General features: G+C 42.0%; 1 protein-coding gene across 17 annotated transcripts in view; it reads right to left on the bottom strand.

The window, feature by feature from the left end:
* DTNA (dystrobrevin alpha) overlaps nucleotides 1-20,653 on the bottom strand; it is a 287,362-nt gene that overhangs the window by 189,663 nt on the left and 77,046 nt on the right. Inside the window, exon 1 of one of the 17 annotated variants that reach the window (XM_054017110.1) lies at nucleotides 5,852-5,874. The exons of the other annotated variants lie outside the window; for them this stretch is intronic. The gene's annotated coding sequence lies outside the window, so the exon portion shown is untranslated. Of the gene's footprint in view, nucleotides 1-5,851; nucleotides 5,875-20,653 lie in introns of those variants that run through there. 17 annotated transcript variants of the gene reach the window in all.

Raw genomic sequence — 20,653 nt, forward strand, 5'->3', positions numbered from 1 at the left:
ACTAGTCACCTGTCTTGGTTCAAATACCTTTGGTGTAAGAGTTTTGGGGGAGAAGAACCTCTCTTTTAAATGAAACGCACTCAAACAATTCTTAACCACACTGGGGTTATTTATATGCTTAAAGTTAAGTACATGCATAAATCTTTGCAGGATCAATGCTTAGGGTAGAAACAGAAATAAAAACCATAACATAAATCATTGTGAAAGACCCCATGCTTTAGAAAAAGTTAATGATGGTTGAGTAACAGGAAGAAATACAATGTACAGGTATTATGACGCAGGGACTCAAAAAGTAAATGGTCTGCACTCCATTATTTATTTTACAGCACCCACAAGTGGGCTAGGCTCTTCACAGAAAAAACATAGAAGACAGGTCCCTAGCCCAAAGAATTTACATTCTAAGGGCCTGAGCCAAAGCCCACTGAAGTTAGTAAGAATCACAAACAATACATACCCATCCCTATCAAATATTTAACATATCATTATCCAGGGTTAATTAATTCCTTCTTTAACAGGAAAAAGTTTAAAATAAAGGAAATTAAAAAAACAAAAACAAAAGGCAAGTGCAAAATACTACATTTCAGAAGGAAAAATGCATAAATATAAAATGGATAACAACTAGCAAAGCAGTAGTTCTGCAGAAAGGGATCTGAGGATTATAGTGCATCACAAATTAAATGAGCCAACAATGTGATGCAATTGCCAAAAAGACTCAGTTCGGGGGTATATTAAAAGGAGTGTCATATGTCAGACATGGAAGGCAATTCTTCCACTCTATTCTGCACCGGTGAGGCCTCAGCTGGAGTACTATATCCAGTTTTGGGCACCAAGAAAGATATGAACAAATTGGAAAGCGTCCAGAGCAGAGCAACAAAAATTATAAAAGTTTTAGAAAATCTGACCTCTGAGGAAAGGTTAAAAAAACTGGGCATGTTTAATCTTGAAAAAAGACGACTGAGGGGGAACTTGATTAACAGTCTTCAACTATGTTAAGGATGGTGATCAATTTTTCTCCATGTTCACTGAAGGTGGGTCAAGAAGCAATCAGCTTAATTTGCAGGACGGGAGATTTAGGGTAGATTAGGAAAAATAGCTTCCTGGCAGTAAAGATAGATAAGTACTGGACTACATTAGCAAGAGATGTTGTGGAATCCCCATCATTGGAGGTTTTTTAATAACAGGTTAGACAAATACTGGCAGCGATGGTTTAGGTATACCCAGGACCGGTGCAAGGATATTTTGTGCCCTAGGCAAAACTTCCACCTTGCGCCCCCCTCTCCCTTGCCCCCGAGCATTACTTATTATAAACTTTCAAAAATAAATACTGCATAATGTGGCATTGTTCTAATACATGTTCAGCTTGAAAATTTATCAATTTCATTATTTAGTCTACATATATAATGAAAATAAATGGCCTTGGGTCTCCTGCACGTGGCTAGAGTCCCTTCTGCCCCCCGCTCCTCCTCCCATGGATCTGGAAAGGGCTGTTTTGGGGATCAGAGCACAGAGCTGGGAGTCGGGATCTGGCTTCTATTCTCCACCCTGGCACCAACTCACTGGATGACTTCAGACAAGTTACTTCCCCGTCCTGGGCTTCAACTCCCCACAGCGCTAAGGTGTGAAATGGTTCCTTGCTCCTGGGCTGGAAAATGCAATGCAGGCAGGAGGGGGTGTCTGAAGGCCTGTCTCCCCCACAGGTGTGAGGCGAGGACAGAGTTCCAGCCTCTGTCATGACTGTCCTGGTTGCTTTACTCTGCCCTATGCCAATCGCTGCTGAAGCCCCTTACTCAGAGAGCTCTGGCCCAGGGCAGAGGCATCTGTCATTCTGGGCCTGATTTTCAGAGATGCTGAGCACCTGCGGTTCCCCTGATGTCTGTGGGAACTCCAGGGTTCTCAGTACTTCTGAAACTCAGGGCAATTTATTTTGAATGCTAGGCCAGGACTGAGCCTGCAAAGGCAGTTCCATATACATCCCCTCAATCCACAGCAGATCTCCCATCAATAACAATACAAGCAATCAGGAGAATGAAGAGGGGCAGTTGGCCCAATGCTGGGAGTGGGGAGGATATGGCCCTAATGTGGTCACTAAACTTCTACCTAGTAAAATTACTGGGGCCTCTGCTGTCATTCAGTGGGCGAACAAAAAATCTCTTGGGTGCTGCAGCCTGCCCAGGGTTCAGCTGCATTTAACCTGAGTTGCTCGCACACTTGCAATGGTTGTGTACCATGCAACTGGTCACCCATGTTACATGAAAATCTGGCTCTGACGGTGTCGTAATTAGACTTAACAGTTACTGCCGCATTTCCTAGAGCTGTTGTCCCAGGGTGGCTGCAGACTCAGGCAGACAGAACTGTGTCGGCTAGACGCCCATCACCTTTGGAAGATTTTCCTTATAGCCATAAGGGCTCAAGGCAGCCGTGTTTCTTGCAGTGTGCTGCCCCTGAATCCCAGATTAATACCTTGTGTGGGCAGGTGCAGAGCTGAGGGCTTGAAGGCCTCTGGTCTAATGGTCTGAGCCAGCACAGAACTAGGAGCCTTGATCTCCTGTGTTCAAAGCAGGACTCCGACAATGATGCCCCAAGTGACCTTGGGCAAGTCACGTCCCTGTTCTCTGCCTCAGTTTTCCCCCAAAATGGGGCTCTATTTACCTGCTCCACAGGGATGGATGGGGATGAAGCCTTGGAAGGTGGCACGTGCTGAGGACGGTTACACTTTTGCAGCTCTTTAACCCTGTATCCTCTGGCAGGGCCATGATCCACCCCGGCAGGTGGACCGGTGGCCACGGTCTCCTCTTCCTTTCCCCCACTCCTGAATTGCTGTCAATAGGGCCAGCTGCAGGCAGGCTGTTGTCACCCGCTCTGATCTGCAGCCGGCAGCCCTTGGATGTGGGGTGTAGTGGAGTGAAGCGGAAGGGCCCGTGGTTGCAGAGGATGCCTGCAGAGGTAAGTGCTAACGCAGCTGCGAGCGGCCCATCCCCCTGCCGGGAGCAAAAGTGTAAAAAAAAAATTTGGGGCACCGCTTTTTGCCACCCCAGGCGGCCGCCTAGTGGTTACAGCGGCCCTGAGTATACCTAGTCCTGCCTCAGCACAGGGGGGTGGACTAGATGACCTCTCAAACTCCTTCCATCCCTACAATATGATGATGAAATGTATTCTCTACTCCCCAAAATAATCAATCATATAAGGGATGGAGAGGGAAAGAACACATTTTCTGTCTCAGAGAGGATCTCAGTAGAGATGTATAAGTACTTTCTTCTGGTTTAAGCTCTTGTTCTTTTATCTCAAATTCAACCTTAGCAGTAATTAGGTTCTTTAAATAATGATCCCATTGTTGCTGCTCATGACATGCTAAGGTGCTCAAAGGACATGGAGGTCAATTATCAAAAGTGATAAACCCCAGAATTAAAATGACTACTACCATTCAATAAAACACGTTATTTAGGGCCATCCAGGACGTTACCCTGCAGAGGATCACAGTTGGGAGTTCCTTACTACCAGAGTCAGCAAAGATTGAAAACTCTGAGGAGGCAATTCATTTAGCACTCAGGGCAGAAGCAACTTGTGTCAACTTCTAGCAACACCTGCAGGCCAAGTTAAGCTGAAAAGTACAGGTGAGATTTGGAGAGAGAACTATCTACTCCTGCTCGAGAGAGAGAAGGCCATAGCAATTTAAGGCCTATGAAAGGAGGACATTGAATAAAAAGGAAATAGTGGGAGTCCCCTCAAGCCATTAAAACACATGAGGTTGGTAATGACCTCACCAATGAAGTTGTCAAGGGTCTTTGTTGAAAGAACTTGGAGGGTCTTTCCAATTACTTTTTAATGACATTTTACACATAGGCTACAATATGCAAGCTCTGCATCATGGCAGACGTCTCCTTAGAGTAAATGTTAATTGTTAAAATCAGCTAGTGAGGTTTGCTGCTGAGTGATGGTTGAAATTCTTTCCATCAATCACCCAATAGACCAGTGTCTCTCAACCTTTTCAGGTTCAGGACCCATTTGTAAATGTTTATGGCCTGTTACAACACAGTAAATAGTCTGGGGGTGGAGGCCCTGGGGTGGTTTTGGTCAGATCCTGCCTCATGGGAGGTTGGGTCCTGCCCAGCACTCACCCCACAGTGGTGGCTCCTGCAGCTCCAGTGCTGTGGGGCTGGCTGGGTTTGGCTCTCCGCTCCAGGCCTTGCAACCTCCAAAGTTGCAGCTCTGCTGAAATTTGGCTCCACCCCCCTGACTGGACCAAGTTTGTGCAAGTGTAGTTGTGACCTAGCTCATGGGGTGCAGTGCCACTCACTCAAATTTGACCTACCCAGGAGCCCATCATCTTGACGGCTAGGCCAAACCTAAATGGCTCTGGGACCCCGGAGGTTGCTGTGCCTGGAGGAGAAAGGTGAGCTCAGACAGACCCCTATGACAGGAGCTGCCACGCAGCCCTTTGAAACATTCTGGTGACCCAATGTTGGGTCCTTACTCATGGGCTGAGAAACCCTGCTGTAGAGCAAGAGGCCAGAGTCGGGGAATCAAACCTAGCTCTCCCACAGAAGTATTCTACCAAATGTGTTTTTATTTAGGAGATACACATTTTGTTTTTAATAGACTTCTTTAGTACTTGTTAACCTTGGAAGACTCAGATAATCCGATATTTTAAAGACAAAATAATTTGCATCAGTGTTCAGGAGAACTTTCTAACAGGAGTTAGAACATTCTTAAGGAAAACAAACTAACTTGCATTTCCAGTATGTTCTAACTAAGTAGTACTGTTCTTTCTAATACAATAGGCAGTAAGAGGTTGAAAAGCATAGATTTCATCCTGTAGGGAACACTCTAAAAGGGAGCATGTTTGTAACTGCAAAAAACTGTAGCCTAATAAGGGATTACATGGATCTGAATGGGGCTAGAATTTTACCCAAAGAATTTTGTACTAAAAAATAAAAATCACCACCACCCACACACACACCCCACCACCCTCACAAACACACACCGTTCTTAACAATAGTACAAGTTTGCAATAAGCACTCAGCAACAACAACAAAAGTCTGAAAAAATGACCTCACTAGTTTGAAAAAATTAAAACCCATGCAGTTCAAGTCAATAAATGTTGAGCCACTAGTAACATAGGGAACGGACAGTCTATTTAGACTATTATACAGTTTTGTGTTTACTGCTTAGAATGGCTCATACTGAAATTCTGGCAGGCTAGTACTCAAACTCTGAGGCCAGATACATTTTATATCCATATTAGGGTGTGGAGCAAGTTCTGATTCAACAGTTCTGCTCTGTTTGTAACTTTAAAGAAGCCAATGATGGTATCCTACAGGCACTATGCATCCTATTATGAAAACATGAAAGGTGAGTTTTACCACTGTTTTCTTGAATTAGTGATACATACATAAAACAATGGGCATTAAACTAGAAACCACAGCTACTGTATCACAAAGTTCAAGAAAAATTAAGATATCTAAAAGGGATGAAAATATTTGCAAACTAAACAGGAAGTTTTAGACCAAAGCATAAAAATACCAAATTAAATTAAATATCAAATTAAATTTGTGATTTACACTAAAGAAATGTATAAAACTATCCTGATCATTCAGTCAAATTTTAAAAAAGAAAAAAGACAAATCCATCTTTGTAAAAAACTTCACTCCAATTATTGTTATAATTATACTACTGATTTCATTGATTTTTTAAATCAATCTGAAATGGGGACCTGTAAGGTCCTAGTTTGTCCCCATCCCACAAAGGACATGTTGCCTAGAAAAAGACTGGGTATGGCAGTCTTATATAGTCAAATACAGTTAAAAAAACAAAAACCAGCTCCCCAGCATACCCTGGTCTCCCCGCACTTTACCTCTCTCAGTCCTTCCAGCTTCAGAGCCTATTGCAGGATTCTTCCATCTATGCTCTGTAAACTGAGCCCCACCTCCTACAACTTTCTCCCTAGAGCACCTCCCCCCCCAGCAGATTCCCTGTGCCTCAACTCCCAGGCAACCATTACAGCTAAGGTTGCCAATTTTGGTTGGACATATTCCTGGAGGTTTCATCACATAACAATCTTTAATTAAAGATTACTCTTTACTTCCTGGAAACTCCAGGAACATCCTGGAGGGTTAGCAATTCTAATCACAGCCACTCCCATGGAGCCTCCTAACAGACCTTTTTGTTTCTTTCCTTGATCCCAGAAAGCAAGCAGTGAAAGTCCTATATCTGCTCTCACTCACATTCTACCCCTTTTCTGACTGACTCAAACAGACTCATCTAGCCTCCCCATTCTAGTCCCCAAGTGCCTTCTCTAGACTTATAGCCAAACGGGACTCAACTAATCAATCAAAGGTACATTGGCCTCTTCCCTCTTAAAGAGTTACCCCGTGACACCCTGTAGCAGGAGCATAAAGAAAGCATTTCCGAGCACAGTACATACATTTTAGTGAGTCAGGAAGAATTAGAAATACTCTATTTTATTACAGCTTTTACACCACGCCCATCACTGTGGTCTCTGATTGCTTCAGTGTGGTCCGATTACGTAGACTGGGATGCCCAACTAATGACCCAACCAACAAATTTTCAGATTTCAATATAGTGAGTAAAATGGCTAAGAAAGGAAAGCTGTGTCAGGAAAACTTTTAAACACATGCTTAACTTTAAGTATGTGCTTCCGGGTATGTCCACAGTGCAAAAAAGATGTTCTTCACTCAGGTTACCTGATCCAGGTTAGCTAACTTGAGTTAAAATAGCCATGAAGACACAGCAACTTGGTTTTTAACTCAGGTTAACAACTTGAGTCAAAGCCTACATGGGAGCCTGGAATTGAATTTGAGCTGCTAACCCAAGATAAAAGCTGGGTTGCTATGTCTTCACTGCTGTTTTAACCCAAATTAGCTAAAAGGGATTAGCTAACACTGGGTGAATAATATACCTTTTTTTGCAAAGTAGGCATACCCTGACTCCCACTGACTCAAGTGGAGTTAATCAAAGTTAAGCACGTGCATATGTGCTTTCTCTAATAGTGGCCTTTAAAGAGTAATTAGAACTGTTGCAGATAATGTTCATTCTGTGAGTTTCTTGGCTGTGACTATTCTGATCTATGCCCATGTGCAGCTCCAGCCAGAATCTGACCTTTTATCTATAGTCTAAAAATCCCTGGAAGTTCAGTCTCACTCTAAAAGCAATTTTCCCCTTCAAAATTTTTATTTATTAGCATACATGTACCAATTATATCCCACAATTCTGGGAAAGCAATACTAGATACTGCTATTTAAAATACCACATCATTATGTTATGTGCACTGAAAATGCATGTCCAGATTATTGTTCATGAACTGAAAAAATCCCTACAATTCCAGAGGAACAGGAATTTGGAACACCATTAAGTCCAGCAGTCAGTGAATGCTCTGCTCTTCCTATAAGAGAGGGTCTCTAATATAAATGAAATTGAAAACTAAGTATATATTTTTTAAAAGAATGTCCTACTGGGATCTAAGAGTGTTGAATACGGAAGCAGAACTAAGAATCAGAAAGTATGAACTATGGATTTCTAACTAGGAAATACTAAAATGAAAACAGAAGATGTATGAGCCTCTGAAAATATATACTCTAGGCTAAAACCAATTAAGACTTCAGTCATTTACAGCAGAGTACTTACAATATTGCTAGGCCCAAGAGATAACTCTTTCATTCAGTGACAAGATTTCCTGGTGAATGTTTTCATGAATTTTGAAAGCAAATCCATAATGCCTTCTGAAAAATCCTGCTGATAGCAAAATTCTCCCTGACAAAAGACAAGTGATCAAGCTGAGACCTGGCATTTCTCACTGAAGATTTGTTCCAGCTTAACTCTGGGCAACTGCTATGGGAGGCAGTTTGCCCAGACTTATGAAACAATCTATTACAATCTGCAGTAGAGTTTGAAAGCAACATCTTGAAATACACAGGAGAGTAATTAGAACCACCTTGTTTGTTTTATTCTTTATTAGACTGTTCTTTTCAATGACCATCAAGTGTGGAATTATGGTACAAGAGGACAGAAGGAGCAGTGTCTCTTTGCAATTGTCTGGAGGTTTAGGTCCATCATACAGCTAGTATGTGTTTATTGCATAAGAAGGCAAAGACATTTGGAGTTATGTTCCAATTCCAGCCCCAGAAATAGCCTTTGTAAGAAAATCCTAAAACTCTTTACCTCAAGTAAATAGAAAAAAAAATTAACTCACAGGTTGGACTTACTTAATGCCATTTTTACCTTAATGTTTCCTTTAGGCTGCATGTGTTCACCTACCAGTTGCTGTGTTTCTCCCTCAATATTTTATGACCCTCTCTGTGGTATAATATGCTAAGCATTTGTGGTGTAGCTTACTCTTGTGCAGACAGCAAGCTCAAGGCCTACACACTACTTATGTCTCATTTAAGCCCTATTTGCTGTGAATAATTCCAGTGGGAAATTGAAGAAGTTATAAAATTGATTAAGATTTATCATACAACTATACATTTCAAGTGAGATTTTCAAAAGCACTCACCACATGCCCAACTCTGTTCACACTGTCAATCGGTGTTTTACCTCAGAATGCACAGGGAGATGAGTGCCTTAGGGCCTTATACTGGTCTTTGAAGTAACTTCTGATAATACCATTTATTATACCATTTAATACTACTCCACACTCCTTCAGTCATCCAGATCTCCAAAGATTTGAGGAAGTGACTCAAACATGATACTAAGGTTAAGAATCTACGTTTGTATTGGAATTAGAAAAGGTCAAGAGAAGAGCATCCAATATGATTTAGAGCATGGAACAGCTTCTATAGGAGGAGAGATTAAAAAGACTGGGACTGTTCAACTTAGAAGAGAGACAACTAAAGGGGCATATGATAGAGGTCTATAAAATCATGAATGGTGTGGAGAAAGTGAACAGGGAAATGTTATTTATCCCTTCACATAACACAAGAACAAGGGGTCACCCAATGAAATCAATAGGCAGCCAGTTTAAAACATACTAAGGAAATGCTTCTTCACACAACACACAGTCAACCTGTGGAACTCGTTGCCAAGGCATGTTGTGAAGGCCAAAAGCATAACTAGGTTCAAAAAAGAAATTAGATAAGTTCCTAGAGGATAGCTCCATCAATGGCTATTAGCCTAGATGGTCCAAGATGCAACCCCATGCTAAGGGTGTTCCTAAACCTCTGACTGCTGGAAGCTGGAATTGGATGACAGGGAAAGGATCACTAGATAATTGCCCTGTTTTATTCATTCTGACCCAGTATGGATGTTCTTATGTAGGAGTGTGCCCCTCATGAAATAAAAAATGATAACATCATGGATTTCGATCAATTACGACTTTAGGCTGAGAGTGTTCCTAATACTTACATAAGAACATAAGACTGGCCATACTGGGACAGACCAAAGGTCCATCTAGCCTAGTATCCTGTCTTCTAACAGTGGCCAATGCCAGGTGCTTCAGAGGGAATGAACAGAACAGGTAATCATCAAGTGATCCATCCCCTGTTGCTCATTCCCAGCATCTAGCAAACAGAGGCTAGGGACACGTCTGAGGTTATTTTTATTTTAATAAAAAGCAGTGTGCTTTATTATCTAGGGATTCTTCGATATTAGAATACAAGAATTTAGTGGAAAATGCTACAAGTAATTATTTGAAAATATATGAACTTTTATTTACAATGACAAATCATCCTTATGCAGTTTGAATATTATGTATAGGTGCCCCCAAAATGGTCATGCTACTGTCTGACTGGATTGTAGACAGACATCTCCACAAAGCTCTACTTCATCAGCAAAAATCCTCAGGGGGCTGCCATATCAGAAAGAAACATCACTACCCCACACAATTTCAAGTAGAGTCCATCCACAATGACTGTCCATGTTTCAATAGCAATAAATTTGTGAGAGTCCTGAGAAGGGTTGCTCTGGGCTAAAAATCACTTTGATAAGGATCAGTTTCATATCCTTTAAGCTCTCTGTTTTGTGTTACTTTATTAAAAAAATAAGTCCATGTCAAGTTGTCTCAGGTTGGGTACCCAAAAATTAAGGCAGCCAGAATTTCACCCACACACACAAAATTCTGGCCTATTTGTTTAGAAATGACAGTATACTGGGGCTATACAAGCCACAAAGATAAAAGACAGTCATAAAGAATTTATAGTCTAAAAGATAGGCGCAAAGAAGACGCAACAAATTTGGAAATCTAGATGATGGCTGCTACAGCCCTCCTAAAAAACTGCCGTGCCTCATAAAAGTTGTTTCAGCTTTAATAGGTTCTCTAAGACTCATTAAAGGAGGTTTGTGTATCTTTTTCTCTAATAGAGGCTGTTAAATGAATAAGTACAGATTTGAGGTAAGGGGAAAAAAACAGTTAAGTACAGAAGCACATATCATGCTTCAAAGAAGAGGTTCTCTTAGAAATATTAGCTATGTTCCTTTGTGTAGATGGACTGTAAACACTATATTCTTCCAGCAAAGAAAAAAAATAGATCAGATGGATTACTGATATTCTTCAAAGGAAGTGGTTTGGTAGATGTTTTGCTGTGATGCCAATTAACTCGTGGTGTTTACCATGACACTTTTGAGAAGAAACACATCCGAGATGGAGTTTGATAAATTTATGAACAGGATTATTATGACAGGATTGCCTGCAATAGCAAGGGATTGGATTCGATGACTCAGGAGATCCCTTCTAGTCCTAAATTTTTACATCTAAAAGAAAACGGTATCTATATTGCTTAGTGCAATGTTGGAGTTCATGTGACAAGAAGTATGTATTATAGCATAATGCACACTATGAACTGTGAATTTTAATTGAAATAAGGAATTTTGCACTCTCCACCATCTAGCCTAAGGTAAAGTCACTACTACAAAGTGATGTGTAATGTTGGTCGAGTGAGACCACAACATTAGAGATATCAAACCTGTTTCCCAGTGAATATAACAATCAGAAGGGCTTTACTTTTTAAGGGCTGCTGAATGCACATAATATGACAGTTCAGAAATTTTGCATAACAGTATGCCGCTCTCAAGGTTGACAGTCTTATCATTTAAAATTCTGGCATTTTTATTTTTAACTTCTCCTACTAATGTCCACTTGGAAACTGACGCTTTAATTTAGTCTGCAAATAGAATTCAGTCAACTTATAATTTTCTTGTTAGTTAATAAGAGAACAGATGCAATATTTTCTATTCACTTTTATACCAGACCCATCACCAGAGAATTTGAGTGTCTTATTGTGGTACCTGGGCATGATGATAATGGCAAAATTATCATGATTGTACACTGCAGTCTATGCACTCCACTTTCTTCTCTTTGGGCTCCAGAGAACTGCAGCTCCGACTCAGTCTTCCTCAAGCCATCAGCAGCTTCTCTCTTTGCAACCACAGAGATTCATATTCTCTGTCCCTTTCTAAAATGGCCACATCTCTTCTGGTACTCCACATACTGTATGAAATCTTAGGTGTCAGAGTGACGACTGATAAGTCAAGCCATGCCAAAGGCTGCATACGTTTTGGGGTAAGAATTGGTAGCCCCACAACCCTACTGGATCAGAAGGAGATCACAAACAAGCCACAACGTCCACTAAGCAGATGATCTGCTTGTTGTAGTTGAAAACTTGTGCTACTGAATCCCTCTCAAGTCACTTCTCTTCCCATAGGCATATCTACAAAGTGTGGTAGAGTCTACGGCCAACCCCTCCCCATTCAAAGCTTCAGATTCTCAAGGAGTCAGCAAGAGGTCAGATGGGAGGTCACATTTGGGATGATCTGTGCGCCTTTGACCTCTTCCCTGGGACACCTGAACCACCCAAGATAACAGAGGGCATGGGAGTAGCAGCAGCCAGCCAGGATGCAGGGAAGCGGAGTACAACATTAAAAAGCCAGCAGAATGCACAGTGACACCAACCATTAAATTGTAAAGTCAGTTTTCACAATAGAGAATTTATTTAGAGAGATGCATGAAGGTCTGAAGATTGATGGAGAAAGGGATCCAGCAGCCTCATGTTGAAGGAAGAAAGTGAAAAGACACATCTTCGCCCTCATATGCTATTTCAATATTGTTTTCAAATGAAAAGGGATATTTATGTGTGGGTGCACGCATAACTGTTTTCTAAGTATGGAGCTTCTAATAAGCAGGAAATGAATGAGGACAGTTATTTGACTACAAAAGCAAAGGAAAACTTAAAAGCAAAAAGACTCAGATCTCATGGGATATAGAGCAGAGATACAGCTCAGACACGCAGAACGATGTGTAAAGGAAAAACAAGAAGTGATTTCTAATCCCAAAGCATAAGAAAGATGCTATATAAAGCCAAATAAATCTACAGCATTTGGATTATTTCCTACTTATTACTGGATAATATTCTGTAGCCCAGGTTTCAAACAGTGTATGTATTTATTTCTTCTAGAGTAGTATAGTTAGCTGCTCCGTATTTTAATCAAGTCTAAAAGATTTTTAAAGACAGTTTCTTAGCAAGACTCAACTCAAACACTTTCTACTGTAAATACTTTTTCACAAAATATTTTCCTTGAGAACAATATTATTCTTCCCTCCTTAGCCTAACCTACTGTGTAATGTTGCTGTACTCTGTTAAACAGCTGCCACATTTCATTCCAGTATTGGCTGCATTTCAATGGTGGGTTAAATGATCCCTGTATATCCCTTACCTGCCTCACATGGGAAGTATGAAGCTTATCTAAATAAATTCTGTAAAGATCCTTGGATGAAAGATGCTTTGAAAGCTAAGTATTATTGCTATATATAAATCACTGTACATTCTGTCATACTTATTCAACAGAATGTGAGGAGTGAATGGCATATAGAAACACATAAAAACTACATTAAAAAAGCCTTAAAGTGGGGGTAAAGTCAAGCACTCAAAAGTTAGGAAATGCTAGAATTAAAGTTGCCTGTGCAATCTTAATTGACCTTCTTTATGTACATCCATTATAATACAGTCTTAAATTACATAATCAGAACTATGTTTTTCCACTGCACCCCTGCTTCTTTCATGCACAGGATAGATGGTGCTGAATCAATGAGCAGCTATTCAGTATTTTGTTTAATCCTCATTGTCCCATGTGTGGCCCCAGGCCTTATTTACTGCACACTATTCAAACTCTGCTCTGAAGACAGATTGACTAACCTCCACCAGGGTTTTTCTCTGCTGCTCATCAGTATGATATCTATCTGTCTTTCACAAACATAAATTATCTTCACAAAACCCATTACAGGAGGAGGTGGCATTATTCCCATTTTACAGATGGGGGGAGGGGGAGCTGAGGCACAAAGAGATTGAAGCCCAAAGTATCCATTAACTTGGGATACCCAATCTGAGATGCTTAGAACCTGATTTGTCAGAATATTTAGCATTGCACAGCACTTTTATGTATTCTAGTACAGCTCCCATTGACTTCAGTTACAGCTGTGAGCACTCAGCACTTCTGCAACTCAAGCCTCAGGTCTCAAGCTGTTTACCCAGAAAGTGAGGAAGAGAAAATTTATGACAACCTCCAAAAAGTTTGATTTAAATTACTTGCTTAGGAACTCTGAAGCTGAGGCAGAGATAGAATCTAATTCTCCAGGGCAATATTCATCTGTCTTAGCCATGAGACCTTCCTTTCTCTTTTCTGCAAACCCTTCTCTCATTCACTATGCATCTTTCAAGCACACCTACACAAAGTGCATCAGAGAGCAGCTCCTCTTCCGGCTCCTCCAGAACTTCTTACTGAGGTTCAGGCTGCACTTGCACCTCCTGATCCACTCACATCCCATCCATGGCCCCACAAAGTCACAAGATCTCCTTGTCAATCTCTTGACATTGGCCAAGGCGGCCATCCATCCATCATACCAGGAGGAGGAAGCTGGTATGGGGTGCTCTACAAAGGTAGAGGATATTTCTGAGCCCTTAATCCAGCGGTCCCCAACCTTATTACATACATGGGCCACATAAACCTAAGCACAACCTTGTGTGGATCAAACAGATTCTACATATTTTAATCAGATTTAAAGTCACCTGTATTGATTTACATTTTAAGTTCAGCTTGTTTTGTACGTATTTAGATAGGTTGTTTCTATGGACAGTTTTGTCTTTTTACACATTTGTGTAAACTAAAATTATGTAAACCTGATGACAAACCACTTATGAATCGGCCGTTAGTATTTTGTGTTGAAGCAGGCTGTGGGCTTTATGAAATGCTCTGTTGGGCCATGTGCAGCCCATAGGCTGTAAGTTGGGCACCCCTGCCTTAATCGATCATGCCTCCAGGCAGAGTTCCTCTGGATAGTTTCCACTGAGCAGTGGGCTGAACTTGAATGAGTCCACAGAAAATCTGTGGCCAGACTAGACACAGAGCAAGAAGCGTATGGGGCAAATGGGTATATATGACATGTTATAAAGTATACTTGGAACTGATACAGGAGGCTTGAGCAATATGATTATTTTTTCCCTCTCCCAAGGTCATGTGTCTGAAACCCACAGAGCTAGACAATTTGGCACTACCATCTGAACAGAACCATACAGCCTGATGAGATAAAATTAGTACAGTCATATTTCAGTAGTGGAAAAAGCAATCTGAGATGAATGCCCATGTTAGATCCAAGAAAGAGGATACTTGGAACATACACTTCTATTCTTGTCCTGAAAGGAGCACCTAATAGAGATTTCACACACAAACCAGTATTTAGAGAAAGAGGAGCAAAACCATACCTTCTTCCCAGATAGTGGATGTGCATTTACAGAGCTATGCAATTGAGTTTAAATTGCTATAACAATACACACTGGACACAGAAGTTCTCAGTCTAGAAGCAAATTTTTTGAATATACTGTAAAATATACAGCATGGACTTTTTCAGAATTACACAAACAAAACCACACCAGTTTTGACAGTTCTAGAATTTATTTTCATTTAATGTATAAAGAATATATTATAAAAATAAACAAAATACAGCCCAGGCAGCTTTGTAATGTGCATGTGTGTTAGTTGTTTTTATTTTTTAACTGAATAAGATGTGATATTAGGATATTTTTAAATGTAGTTATTGCCCATTGCACAATAGCTATCATACTTTTTAAGGAAATGTTAATTCACTTATTGTGCAGCCATGTTAAAGATAGCATTTGAATCTGCAATGGTATATTTAATTTCCTGGCTTTTTTCCATTGAGCGTCATAATCTTAAGGTTATATAAATGAAGTTTTTGTATCAAGTCAAAAGAAATTCTGAAGAGCCAGAAATTCTCTTTCTTCCACTATACAGGACAGAGCTGTCATTTTAAGGATAATAACCATACTTGTATAGGTTGTTGCTTTTAAATTTGTAAATGGATTTGTGGACCTTTTATCTTTAGTAATATGTGATTTTATCTCTTTCCCCCTTGTTATACTAATACGAAGTGACACTACTTTATTAAGGGCTCAAATTTAGTTTGACCTTCCATTCTGTACTGGACAAATGAATGAATAGGACTCTCAATTCCATAATAACTAGCTAAATTTTATTTTTAATAAGATTTCTACAAGAAGTTATTTTCAAGCAATTCTATCTTTCAACTTGATATAGGGTCAATATAGCCACCTTTGTTCTTGATCAGGGATTGGCAACCTTTGGCCCGTGGCGCGCCAGTAAGCACCCTGGCGGGCCAGCCGGTTAGTTTACCTGCAACGTCTGCAGGTTTGGCCGATTGTGGCTCCCACTGGCTGTGGTTCACCGCTTCAGGCCAATGGGGGCTGAGGGAAGCGGTGTGGACCGAGGGATGTGCTGGCCGCCACTTCCCGCCACCCCAGTTGGCCTAGAGCGGCAAACCGCAGCCAGTGGGAGCCGCAATCGGCTGAACCTGCAGATGCGGTAGGCAAACAAACCGACCCGGCCTGCCAGGGTGCTTACTCTGGCGGGCCATGTGCCAAAGGTTGCCGATCCCTGTTCTGGATCATGAATTGTATGTAGCGGAATCATATATGGATCACTTACCAGTACAAGTTCATAACTTACAAGTACAACATTCAATAAGCAAGAGACCAAAGATAAGGAGTTGGTTCTTATTAACTAGATGAAATTCAAACTGTGCCATACAAATAATATAAGAGGACTGTCCTATATTATTTTTATGGGGGCAAAGCTCAGTTACACCTGACTGACCCCTGGTGCAAAGTCTGTTACAGATCTTATGCTGCTGGCAGAAGTTAGTGTAGGCACCTATTGTCTCAACTCCCAAAGGGGCTGGGCAACCTCAGAACAGGGAGCCATCACTGGCTCCCTGAGACTCCCACTCTCTACTGAGAGTAAGCACCATTCAGCCACAGTGGAAAAATGGGGCCCTCCATTTTTATTCTTGTGACATTTCTTTCCATTTCTGTTATCTCTTTGACATTTTGAAGTACATAGGTCTGGCTTTCCTAAGTAATAAAGATATCCTTGGTACAAAAGATATCTCGGCCAGAGTTCAGAATTCAGTCCGTTTGAGAAATCTGCCTTGAATGATCACAGCTTCCATTCTGCAAATGCATCTGTGCAGGCAAAACCCCATGGCCCATGTGTCACATCTGCAGTAAAGCATCCCCTCTAGGCGACTCACTGACGGCTGTGAGGAGATCCAGCCGCTGGATTCCCCAGGTATTTTAAACCCACAGATTCTGAACGGAGTCTAGGCACTGTCCCTATCTTAGGGCCTCTGGGTACACTTTCAGGGTGCAGATCTTCTGTCTGGCACTCTTTCTTCAGAGGTTAGGTCACACGGCCCACTGCCCACTCCCTAGAACCAATGCTGACCCCGCAGACTTCCCGTGTAGCTTAAACGCATCCTCTTCTAGAAATCAAGCCAAATGGTGTTCTGGGTCCACAGTTTACTTCTTCAAGGGGCATGTGAATATAGTAACACATGAAAAACAGACACTTTCCATTGGATTCTACAACACTATTGATATTTCTTTAATAGCATGAGAAATACACAGCTCTGTACACAAATAAATCCTATACGCATTTCTCTGCCTCAGTTTCCTCACAATTCCACAGCATTCTTTGGGCTGGGGTTAGAGTTGTCTGTGACCATGCAAGGTCCTTTGGCTGCAGTGCATGGCTTGTGTTCTGAAACACGGAGCTGTTTCTAAGTGACCTAGCCTTCTCTGACCATGGATGGTCCATCTCCTTCCTCTCTCCTGTCCCATATTTCCTGTACACATCCCCAGTCTTCCCCAAGGAGTCCTTTTATAACTTTTCAGTTTCTTTATCAGGTGACTCCTGGTTCAGCCTCTTTAGGTGACAACAGGCCCTTACCAAGTGACTTCATTACTAGGCGACCTCTCCTCTGATAAAGCAGTTCTCATGAATAGGAGCCAGCCTATTGTTTAGATTGATTCCATTTCAATGGGAGATCACTTCATTGAATGTTAGCCCTTTGCTACAAGTCTTTGGAATGCCAGTCCAAGATGGAGGTAACATGAAAACAAAAGGTAAAGAACCCCACATGCAAAATGGAGTCTGCAGTCTGACAAGATACATATAAACAACCCACAATATCAAACAGAATTCAAAAGTTGTATATACAGATTCCCCGAATTGTCACACCATGGAAAGCCCCATGGAAATTAATAGTTTGCCAGGTAGACTTGGGGACCAACCTACAGAGATACAGTTGTAGGATCAGGCCTAAAATACATATATACTTTTTAGTATGCATAGCAAGTTTAAGTGTAATTTAACCCAGAGGTATCCAAATAATTGCCACATTCATGCTCTGTCTTGTCTCCCTGTGGCAAGTGTGTAACTGTGGAACCCTAAGAAAATCTAAGCAAAAGGAAGTTTGAAGAGTCCTTGAACATCTTCACTGGAAAAGCTTTTCATATCGTCTGTGAGCTCATCTTACAATGTTAAAAAAGAGATTCATTTTAATGGCTCACTCCTTATAAATGATTAATGTACCGTCCTGGCTGTAAGTGCTCTCCCATTCATAATGAACATCCAGTCAGGTAATAGTTTAATTTGTGATTAATATGCACGTTATCTCGTAATTGGATCATAAAGAGAGTTGATGGGGAAGTATTTTTTTAAAGTAAGTTGGGCATTACAGACGATATCTGCATTGTGCATGAATAAATAAGAGCATTAGCTTTAATCATGGGCGGCACGTATCATAGGCTGGGGGAGGCTGTGCCTCCCCAAACAACCAGGTGTGGTCCCGCCCATGCTCTGCCCCCAGCCTCTCTCTCCTGTTTCCACTTGGCCCGGCCCCAGTCTCCCTGTGGGGTGGCCCCGGCTCAGGCCATGTTGCCTGCCCTCCCGGTGCGCCAGGGCTGGGGCCACGCTGCTTGCTCCCCCATCACTTCAGGGCTGAAGGGTCTGCGGCCGCACCGCCCGCTCTCCTGGTGCTCTGGGGTTGGGGGGGGGGGAGGGCCTGGGAACATGCTGCCCACCCTCCCAGTGCTCCGGGCTGGGGGGTCTTTGGGGTGCTCAGGAACTGGGGGCTGTAGCCTGGGGCAGGGGGTGGTGGCTGTGATTGGGGGGGTCTCTGGCAGGGGGAATGGAAGGGTCGGGGCTGGGGGCTAGCCTCCCCCAGCCAGCAGTTCACGCATCAACCATGGCTTTAATAATGGACAGTATAAAACACACGTAACTCTAAACATCAGGGTGGCCTGAAGTTTTAAGTACCAATGATAAATCATGGAGACCCAGATTCAGATGTAGAAACTGAGCAGGTAAGATTCACACATGTCCCAAAGGTCATATGCTCTTCAAATGTCATCGTTTCTTACTAGGGAGATAAGTTCCCACTATAAAAGAAAGGCATCTACTGTGCTCACTGCCTTTTATAGTATGTTCAATATGGTGCTTGGGCCCCATGAAAATGTATACAAATTTAACCTCACAAGTGGTTATAAATATTAAACATAGGAACATTATTTAAGGAAGCACACAATATGTATCCTGTTGGCCAGTCTGAATGCAATGGGTTGACCCTATTATTGCTTTTCAAACCTATACCCCAGTCTTACTAAGAAGTAAAAAGAAGTCTTATGAAAATTTACCAGTGCAGTCACAGAATATTTATGATAACGATTGATGAGAATCAGGAAAGAACTACTGCTATTTTACTTATCTAAAAAAATTACATTCCCAAGGCATGTGGCTTAGTAGAATTCAGGATAGCTCTAATAGCTTTTAAAGTACCAGTGCAAATCAAAAGTCATGGTAGTAACTGGAGTAAAGTTAGTTCTACTGTCATTGCCTACATAAACTTGATGAGGATTCTGAGTTATTACCATGACAATGCTAATAACTGCAAAATAAATGTATTTATACCTATAACTTTATTTTCCAAATCTAAGATCTCAGTGTCAGGGCTTCCCATTTGTCTCAATAAAAATATGTCACAGGCAACAATGACCAAATCGGCAAGCAATGATTCTTGAAATATTTTTCAGTAATCATGTCTATCATCTGTGAGAGTTCCCATCCTAAAAAAGACTGACCTGACATAGTTATAAACCAACAGAGAGAAAAACAATTTAGGATTAAACATTTTACCGAGATACTAAAATAGCTAAAATAAGAGTTTTAAAGAGAGTTTATTATGCAAACACCAAAATGAGAGGCAGAACACATTTTACCCATAGCAAGGTCACACTAGATCAGTTGAAAGGAAATGCAAAGTTGAAAATAGTAACAAAATGCCATTGTGCTCCTTTGATCCATAATTATGCACATTTTATACACAGCAATGCCTTTATTTAAGGTACTGTAATCTGGAGGGGAGAGAGGAAGAATTCTTTGAGGTCTAAACTGCCCTGAGAACTCTGTATCTGAATATCCTAATTGCAGAAGTACCAATCTGTAACATATTCTTTAAAAGGGACATGTGGGATAGATGAAACAGCAGCCCTCAAAATTAAATCTGAGGATATTATATATTTCCAGCTGAACAAGTATTTGAAAAGTGATAGCACCCAAGAAGAAGAGGAATTATCTTATTCCCCTTAACTGTGAGATCTCTTACAGTGTGGTCTAGTCCAGTGGTTTTCAAACTTTTTTCTGGCAACCCAGTTGAAAAAAATTGGAGCAGGAGAGGGCTCCAGATTTGGGAGGGGGGCTCAGGGCTGGGGCGGGTGGTTGGGGTGCGGGAAGGGGTAAGGACTCTGGGCTGGGGGTGTGGGCTCTGGGCTGGGGCCAGGGATGAGGAGGTTGGGGTGCAGGAAGGGGCTCTGGGTTTGGGGGGGCTCAGGGCTGGGGCAGGGGATTGAGGCACAGGGTTGGGGCGCAAGCTTACCTCCAGCTGCTCCCAGTCAGCAGCACAGCTGGAGTGCAGAGGCAGGCTTCCTGCCTGTCCTGCACCGCGGACCGTGCTGCATTCCGGAAGCAGCCAGCAGGTCTGCCTCCTTTAGGCGGAGGCAGGCAAGCAGCTCTGCATGGCTCTCGCCCGTACCGCCCCTCCAGCTCCCTGTGGCTGGGAACTGGCCAATGGGAGTGCGGAGCCCAGGCTTGAAGCGGGGGCAGCGCGTGGAGCACCGCGACCCCCCTGCCTATGAGCCGGACCTGCTGCTAGCCATTTCCAGGACACATCTGTTCCAGGTGTCAGAACAGACAGAGACTCTAGTTTTTACTGGCTGTCTGCCAGGGTCCCTGGCTACTGAGCAAGGCGACCCAGTGCCTTGCAGTCCGTGACCCAGTA

This window comes from Malaclemys terrapin, chromosome 2, assembly GCF_027887155.1.
Source record: "Malaclemys terrapin pileata isolate rMalTer1 chromosome 2, rMalTer1.hap1, whole genome shotgun sequence".
Taxonomy (NCBI): domain Eukaryota; kingdom Metazoa; phylum Chordata; order Testudines; family Emydidae; genus Malaclemys; species Malaclemys terrapin.